This window comes from Salvia splendens, chromosome 21, assembly GCF_004379255.2.
Source record: "Salvia splendens isolate huo1 chromosome 21, SspV2, whole genome shotgun sequence".
Classification (NCBI taxonomy): Eukaryota; Viridiplantae; Streptophyta; class Magnoliopsida; order Lamiales; family Lamiaceae; genus Salvia; species Salvia splendens.
The window spans coordinates 27,452,337-27,462,001 of NC_056052.1; the positions used below are offsets into that span (position 1 = coordinate 27,452,337).

Genomic DNA, 9,665 nt, shown 5'->3' on the forward strand with positions numbered 1-9,665 from the left:
TCATCGGTTTCTCTCATCTCCCTCTCGCTTTTGTTCTCAACACCGGTAAGGTCTCTCTCTCTCTTTCTCCCTCTCGGTTCTCACCTTTCCCCCACTCACTCCCTCTCATTGATTTCTTGAATTCATCAAGGTATCACACTCTCACGTACCAATTTGGAGTCGGAGTAGGGAAGGCTTTCGAACTACATTTGAACTCTTCGAGAAGGTAGCCCAAAACCCTATTTCCATACCCGAACCACATGCATTTAGGACGTTTTGAATGTTTTAGATGCTGAATAGGTTTTGTGTTCATGTGTTTGTGTGGGGTATGTTTTCGGTGGTGACTGACAGTGGGTTCCGACCCCTTTTTGACTGATCAAACGATCTCTTTTCAGTACGAAATTTTAACTGTATAAACCTTGGTGTGTCTTCTGTGTGGTGTTAAAATTTCAGCTTCATTGGATCAAGACATGAAGAGGCAATTTTGGTGGAACGGTATGAAAAAGCATGTTGCAGCATTTGTGGAGAGATGCCTAGCATGTCAACAAGTAAAGGCGCTACACCAACGGCCCTATGGGAGATTGCAACCCCTCGAGGTTCCAGAATGGAAGTGGGAACATATTGCAATGGACTTTGTGACAGGACTGCCAAAATCCCAGCGAGGAAACACTGTGATTTGGGTGATTATAGATCGCCTCACCAAATCTGCTCATTTTGTACCGGTTCGTGCTACCTATGGATCCAACCAGTTGGCTAAGATATATGTGCGGGAGGTTATACGTCTGCATGGAGTACCAGCGACAATTACATCCGATCGCGATGCTAAATTTACTTCTAGATTTTGGACGAGCCTGCAGCGCGAGTTGGGGACTAAGTTGAATTTTAGTACTGCCTTCCACCCACAAACCGATGGGCAGTCAGAGAGAACGATTCAAGCCTTAGAGGATATGCTGCGGGCCGTGGTGCTAGATCGAGGCGTAGGTTGGGAAGAAGTGTTGCCCTTGGTAGAGTTCGCTTACAACAATAGTTACCAAGCGACTATCAAGATGGCTCCATATGAGGCATTGTATGGAAAGAAGTGTAGATCGCCACTTTATTGGGATGAAGTGGGTGAGAGAAGAATTCTCGGACCAGACTCTGTAGAAGAGATGATAGAGATTGTTCGACAAATCCGTGGGAGGATCAAGGAGGCGCAGGATCGACAGAAATCATACGCCGATGCTCGGAGGACCGATCTACAATTCGAATCTGGAGAGAAAGTTTTTCTGAAGGTTGCCCCTTCTAAAGGAATAACTCGATTTGGAGTGAAAGGAAAGCTGAGACCCCGATTTATCGGACCGTATGAGATTTTGGATAGAGTCGGTGCGGTAGCCTATAGATTGGCTCTACCACCAAGCTTGGGAAATGTGCACAATGTCTTCCATGTGTCACAATTGAGGAAGTATGTGTTTGACCCCACACACATAGTTCACCAAGAAGAGATGATGATCCTAAATCCCGATCTAAGCTATGAGGAGAAGCCCGAGGCCATTTTGGATCGAAGGGTGCAAGAATTGAGGAATAAGTCAATTGTTTCGGTGAAGGTACGGTGGAGGAATCATGGAGTCGAAGAAGCAACATGGGAATTAGAAGATAAGATGAGAGAGAAGTTTCCGGAGCTGTTTGAATGATCTAGGAAAATTTCGGGACGAAATTTTTTTTAAGGTGGGAGGAATGTAATATCCGGAAAAAAAAAATGTGTTGAATATTGTTTTTTATTAAGGAATGAATTTTGTGAATATCTTGTTTAAGATATGGTTTGGTAAGTCTTAATTGATTTATATTATTTTTGGGGATATGATTATTTACCTAAGCAAAATGTTTTTGGGATAATTAATTAAGCTTTGAATTAAAATCCTAATTAACAAATTAAACCCCTCTCTCCCTATTTTCGAAACCCCTCCCCCTCACCCCACTATTTTCTCAACCTCCCCACTCCCACATAACCGATACATTATCCCCTTTCCAATCACAATCATCGGTTTCTCTCATCTCCCTCTCGCTTTTGTTCTCAACACCGGTAAGGTCTCTCTCTCTCTTTCTCCCTCTCGGTTCTCACCTTTCCCCCACTCACTCCCTCTCATTGATTTCTTGAATTCATCAAGGTATCACACTCTCGCGTACCGATTTGGAGTCGGAGTAGGGAAGGCTTTCGAACTACATTTGAACTCTTCGAGAAGGTAGCCCAAAACCCTATTTCCATACCCGAACCACATGCATTTAGGACGTTTTGAATGTTTTAGATGCTGAATAGGTTTTGTGTTCATGTGTTTGTGTGGGGTATGTTTTCGGTGGTGACTGACAGTGGGTTCCGACCCCTTTTTGACTGATCAAACGATCTCTTTTCAGTACGAAATTTTAACTGTATAAACCTTGGTGTGTCTTCTGTGTGGTGTTAAAATTTCAGCTTCATTGGATCAAGACATGAAGAGGCAATTTTGGTGGAACGGTATGAAAAAACATGTTGCAGCATTTGTGGAGAGATGCCTAGCATGTCAACAAGTAAAGGCGCTACACCAACGGCCCTATGGGAGATTGCAACCCCTCGAGGTTCCAGAATGGAAGTGGGAACATATTGCAATGGACTTTGTGACAGGACTGCCAAAATCCCAGCGAGGAAACACTGTGATTTGGGTGATTATAGATCGCCTTACCAAATCTGCTCATTTTGTACCGGTTCGTGCTACCTATGGATCCAACCAGTTGGCTAAGATATATGTGCGGGAGGTTATACGTCTGCATGGAGTACCAGCGACAATTACATCCGATCGCGATGCTAAATTTACTTCTAGATTTTGGACGAGCCTGCAGCGCGAGTTGGGGACTAAGTTGAATTTTAGTACTACCTTCCACCCACAAACCGATGGGCAGTCAGAGAGAACGATTCAAGCCTTAGAGGATATGCTGCGGGCCGTGGTGCTAGATCGAGGCGTAGGTTGGGAAGAAGTGTTGCCCTTGGTAGAGTTCGCTTACAACAATAGTTACCAAGCGACTATCAAGATGGCTCCATATGAGGCATTGTATGGAAAGAAGTGTAGATCGCCACTTTATTGGGATGAAGTGGGTGAGAGAAGAATTCTCGGACCAGACTCTGTAGAAGAGATGATAGAGATTGTTCGACAAATCCGTGGGAGGATCAAGGAGGCGCAGGATCGACAGAAATCATACGCCGATGCTCGGAGGACCGATCTACAATTCGAATCTGGAGAGAAAGTTTTTCTGAAGGTTGCCCCTTCTAAAGGAATAACTCGATTTGGAGTGAAAGGAAAGCTGAGACCCCGATTTATCGGACCGTATGAGATTTTGGATAGAGTCGGTGCGGTAGCCTATAGATTGGCTCTACCACCAAGCTTGGGAAATGTGCACAATGTCTTCCATGTGTCACAATTGAGGAAGTATGTGTTTGACCCCACACACATAGTTCACCAAGAAGAGATGATGATCCTAAATCCCGATCTAAGCTATGAGGAGAAGCCCGAGGCCATTTTGGATCGAAGGGTGCAAGAATTGAGGAATAAGTCAATTGTTTCGGTGAAGGTACGGTGGAGGAATCATGGAGTCGAAGAAGCAACATGGGAATTAGAAGATAAGATGAGAGAGAAGTTTCCGGAGCTGTTTGAATGATCTAGGAAAATTTCGGGACGAAATTTTTTTAAGGTGGGAGGAATGTAATATCCGGAAAAAAAAAATGTGTTGAATATTGTTTTTTATTAAGGAATGAATTTTGTGAATATCTTGTTTAAGATATGGTTTGGTAAGTCTTAATTGATTTATATTATTTTTGGGGATATGATTATTTACCTAAGCAAAATGTTTTTGGGATAATTAATTAAGCTTTGAATTAAAATCCTAATTAACAAATTAAACCCCTCTCTCCCTATTTTCGAAACCCCTCCCCCTCACCCCACTATTTTCTCAACCTCCCCACTCCCACATAACCGATACATTATCCCCTTTCCAATCACAATCATCGGTTTCTCTCATCTCCCTCTCGCTTTTGTTCTCAACACCGGTAAGGTCTCTCTCTCTCTTTCTCCCTCTCGGTTCTCACCTTTCCCCCACTCACTCCCTCTCATTGATTTCTTGAATTCATCAAGGTATCACACTCTCGCGTACCGATTTGGAGTCGGAGTAGGGAAGGCTTTCGAACTACATTTGAACTCTTCGAGAAGGTAGCCCAAAACCCTATTTCCATACCCGAACCACATGCATTTAGGACGTTTTGAATGTTTTAGATGCTGAATAGGTTTTGTGTTCATGTGTTTGTGTGGGGTATGTTTTCGGTGGTGACTGACAGTGGGTTCCGACCCCTTTTTGACTGATCAAACGATCTCTTTTTAGTACGAAATTTTAACTGTATAAACCTTGGTGTGTCTTCTGTGTGGTGTTAAAATTTCAGCTTCATTGGAGGTCGAGTGATTTTATAATGATTTTTGTAAGTAAACTGCGCAGTTCTGCGAGATGTACGTTTCTGGGTGATGTGTTTTTGTGCAATGGGTGTGAATCTGGGTGTTTTGATATTGTGATGTATGTGGGTGTGTTTGGCCAAGGGATGGCTCGGAGGAAACAGCGTTTGGTTCGAGTGGTTTGGGTGTGTTGGCCGAGAGTTTTAGGGTTTGGCCTAGGGTGGTGTTGTGGAGAGTTTTGGAGGGTTGATCTCATGTTTTCGGGTGTGTTTTGGGATGTAGAATGTGTGTTGTGAATGTCGTATAAGGTTTGAGAATCGTTGGTTGGGGGAAAGTAGGTGTGTGCACGTGACCGAGCCAGGTGCCGAGTCAGTGCCGAGACAGGTGCCGAGCCAGGTGCCGAGTCAGTGCCGAGACATGTGCCGAGCCAGGTGCCGAGACAGGCGGCCGAGGTACCGAGCCAGACGCCGAGACATGTGCCGAGCCAGGTGCCGAGACATGTGCTCGGCCAGGTGCCGAGACAGGCGGCCGAGGGACCGAGCCAGACGGCCGAGACATCCGGACGAGGTGCCGAGCCAGGACCGAGCCTGGCGGCCGAGACAGCCGGCCGAGGTACCGAGCCAGGCGGCCGAGACAGTCGGCCGAGACACCGAGCCAGGCCGAGACGCCGAGACAGCAACCGAGCCAGGCTCGGCCAGGTGCCGAGACAGGCGGCCGAGGTACCGAGCCAGGCCGAGACGCCGAGCCTTTTTCCGAACCTTTTCCGAGCCAAGTGAGCCGTTTGTGCAGTAAGGGTATGCCGGGGGTGTGAGAGTTGTGTGTGTGTCGTGTGCGTGTCTTGGGTACGTGGTATGCGTGTCGGGTGCGTGCATGGTGTGTCTCGGACGTGTGTTTCTGTGTGCTTGACTTTTAGGATGTTGTTAAGTGTGTGTATGTGTAATGTGCTAGATATTGAAGTCATCCACGTAGAAAACATGCATTGTTGACTAAGTCTCGTCTTCCCTGAGTCTAATCATGATTCTCACTTATCTTTCAAAAAGGGTGAACTTTTGCGAGGCAATTGTGGTTGAAGAAGGAAACTGTTTAAAAGCTAAGCAATTGAGGTGGGCTTTTCTACCCTACTATTTTGTGAGTTATCTTTAATACGGACGCTGTTCCGGAAATGTTTATGGAGGTGAACTGTTTGTCTTGCCAACTGTTTTGTTTTGAAACCTATCTGAAGTGGTTTTACCACATATGTTTAATCGAATTCGGGTCTGTTGGGCTGCGAACCCTCAGGCTAGTGTACACGAGATCGGGAGCCATCTGAGAGCAAGTTGGCCGGTCTAGTTGACCTGGGGTGTGGCCACGCCCCTTGTCACCCGTTGGATCAGATAGTGTATGATGGTGGGAATAAGGGTGGCAATGTCTGAAAATGACTGCGCAGTCGAATTTATGAAATATGTTTTAGTGTACTTGGGTTATTTTCTTTACACGTAAAACCCCAAGGTTACACTGATATGGCATGACAAACTATGATTTTGGCGTGTGTCCCCTGAGTGCAATAAGTACTCAGCCCTGCATGTTGTTTTCTTAATGTGCAGGTTGAGCGACGATGGGGGATGTCGGATGTCGAGCAATTAAAGTCAAAATTGTGTTTTTACTTTGCCTTTTGGATGGTGTCGTGTCGTCATACCCGGCATTATCTATCTCTTGGTCTTTTCCGCTACTTTGTAATCCGATACAATGTTTTTATTTAAACTCTGATTACTTTAACTTTAGTAATGTCGTCACAGTACAATGTTTGAAGTGAACTTTCTTTTATTAAAATGTTTTCGGGTCAAGTATTCTTGTTCTCCCCCTTTCTTCCCCGCTTCTTTATTCCTCCCCTAGTCGCGGTCCACCGTACTTCCTATCCTTAGGAAAAGCGGGCGTGACAGAATCTCAAGAACCAAACACACTACAAATTTAATCTCGGATACAATCTTGCAAACCGAACGCCCCCTACATATATAAAAGGAGAATTTTGGAAATATTTATAAAACTGCCATTTGAAATTAAAAATATAATTTGATTAAAACTGATTTTTGTTAATAACTTGTAGTACATCTCAATTGGCATTTTCAGTTATAGATGTATAGATGATACTAGTAAATACTCCCTCCGTCCCGCACTACTCGCACTTATTTCCTTTTTGGGCGTCCCAAGTTACTTGCACTCTTTCCATTTCTAGTAAAAAAATTTCACCTACAGCCGTCATTTTTTACTTTCCTATACACTCATTCCTTAATCTCCGAGCCGAAAAGGAAATGAGCGAGTAGCTCGGGACGGAGGGAGTATATAGTAACCCACATCTTTCAATTAGAATTATCAAAATGATACAGTAACAGTTATTTATAGTTAGAGCCTAGAGGGCCAATTTAAACTCATGTCGCCAATTCTACCGTTTTTATTTATAAAAACTAAATAGGAATAAGAAGAGACATATTGAGCTGATAATACAATTTTTAGACAATTTCTGATAATTTAAAACATATAAAAATGAGAGAGCAGGACATCAATAGAAGATGAGACGAAGAGTTCCTAAATAACCGAATCTGCTCGGCGGATTAATAGAGGGAAAACAAAGCATAAAATAATTACTTCAATCGAAATCGAGAGAAATGTTGTCCATAATATTAGCAACAATCTCTTTAGACTGCTTGAGCAAGGCGACGCTGCTATGCAGCTTCTTCCTCTTCTCCGTCACCGATGGCAGCTCGTCCAACATCCTCGCCCGCCTGTTCCCCTGTGGTCCCACCACCTCATCAATTATCTCCTTATTCACCATCTTCCCTATGCTGAACAATAAGTGCAGCACCATGTTATCCACCATCCTCCCCGTCACCACCTCCCAATATGCAGCCATCCTCATCTTCATATCGTACGCTGCTTGCACCGCATCCGCGTTCACGCCCCACAGATGTGCAATGTTGATCTCCCCGAACCCGCTCACAGCTGCAAGCGGGAAATTGCCTCGGATCCGCTCCATGAATCCGTTCTGCTCCGCCATCAGCTTGTTCCACGACGCCGTGTACGCCCCGTTGCACGTGTAGTCGGAGAGCTTCTCCATCTCCACCAGATCGGAGATCCACTCCTCGAAATTAGGTTTTGCGCCGCTCGTCTGGTGCATGAGATCAGCTGCGGGTAGTTGTCGCAGTGCTTCAGCAGGACGGAGATCACTACACTCTGGATGTAATTCCATATCTTCTCCGAGTAATCGAACGGCGTCGTCGATATCTCCTTCACTTTCTTCGCGAGCAGAGTGCGGAATGCGGATTCAGGTATGAAATTGGGGAGGCCGACAGATCGGCTTTCTTCTAAAACCTTCATTTCATCGACCAGAAAATTGTCGTTGCCGTCGCCGGATTTGGCAGATCGGAGCTCCTCGGAGTATTTGTTGAGCATTTCAGCTAATCTAGCGGAGGAGTGCATATTATCATCTGCGGGATACTCATCGAACTCGCCTTGTAGCAATATCTTCCTCAGAGATTCTCTAGCAGAGCAGAGAATGTTCATGAACGCAGTCATTGCTTCGCTGATTGAACTCAGATGCTGAGGCATCTTATTCAGCTCTTCCAGATTAGCCGAGAGCTTCTCGTTGATTTTACGCACGACCTCAGGCAAGCATTTGACGATGATGTTGGCCTGAATGGTCGTCAACCTCTCCGCCAAAGCAGAGATTCCAACAATGGATTTATCTATCCGTGAAAGCAGATGATTATTCTCGAAGAGCTTCGCCTCTTCTGCCCGAGCTTCTTCATAGACGCAGACGTAGCCGACGATGTTGACATCGTCGGCGAAGATCTTCTCAAGCAGCCCCTCCGGCGACTTATCAGCCTTGGTTACGACGGCGAGAGTCCTATGCCCGGTTTTGTCCACTCTCTGCGACATCCGAATCGACTCACGCGTGGGAAAATCGACGCCGGCGGATAAGACGTTGAGTATTATGCTCTCCTCCGGCGTGATGTACTTCATGATAATGTCAGAGATCTGCTCGGAGATATCCTCCGGCTGGCCTTTGACCAGAACCCTAGTTATCCCGGGGAGATCGATCATGGTGAGATCGGGCACGCCTTTCTTCTTGACGACGAGAGTCAATGGAGTGTTGGAGATGCCCTTCCCTTTGCCGGCGATCTCCTGAGTTGTGTACATGATTTCATCGACGACGTTAGCCTTGTCGGTTTGGACGGTTTTGCCGTTGAACTCAAGGGAGAGGTGAGGGCGGAGATCGGAGTGGTTTTTGAGGCTCAGGGTATCCACTATGGAGTGGACGCGGCTATAGCCGCGAGGATGGGCATTCGGCGGGCGGCCTATAGTGAGGAGGTTGGCGGATGGGCGATCGCCGGGTGCGGGGCGAGGACGCGGCGGGGGGGGACATAGCCGGGCCTATAGGCGCGGCGGCTACAGTGCGGACATCCGCCGCGGCGCATGCGGCGCGATTTAAAATTTTTTTTTTCCTCTATAAATACCACTCCCCACCACCTATTTTTCACCATTTTCACAAAATCCATCCACTCACTACCTACACAACCACTCTCTAAAAAATGCACCGAGGTGACGACGAATCACCCGACTCTCAGGAATCGGAATATGACAGCAATCCATCAAACCCCTCGGCCTATCCTTCGCAGCCATCGGGTTTTGGCGGATATGATTCTCAGCTGTCGGGCTTTGGCGGATATGCGCCTCCGTCCCAGCATTGGAGTTGGAATCAATCTCCCCCACCATGGGCATCAAGTCCACCCCTTCCTCCATCTCAGTCATGGAGGTCTTCTCCAACTCCGCCACCTTTACAGCGGAATCTGAGTCGTTCCGCATTTGGAGATTACAGACCCAACCTAGACGCGCTTCACCAGCCGCGTCCAGGTTTCCCTTTCCAAGCCAGCCAATCTCCGTTCACCGAAGCAGATCAAGACACATTTGATACTATGATGGGTCTGCTCAGTTCTGGCATCCCAGATACGCCGGCAGCACGGGTGGAAACGCCCGTTCCGACCCGAGGAGGTAGCGGCAGTCGGGGCGGATGCGGTAGGGGTGGAGGCGGCAGTCGTGGCACCGGCCACGTCGGTGGGCGCACGGGCAGCGGGGCCGGCATTCCGAGTGGCGAGGGCAGTGGCACTGGCGGTAGCGGTGGCTCTGGTTCTGGGTCCAACCGGGGCAAGCCATACACCAAAGACGAGAGCATTGCCGTGGCGAAGGCTTGGGATGCTATCACTTCGG

General features: G+C 46.9%; 1 pseudogene; it reads right to left on the bottom strand.

Moving 5' to 3' along the window:
- Positions 1-7,047: 7,047 nt before the first annotated feature.
- LOC121784474 lies at positions 7,048-9,200 on the bottom strand (annotated as a pseudogene).
- Positions 9,201-9,665: the final 465 nt, after the last annotated feature.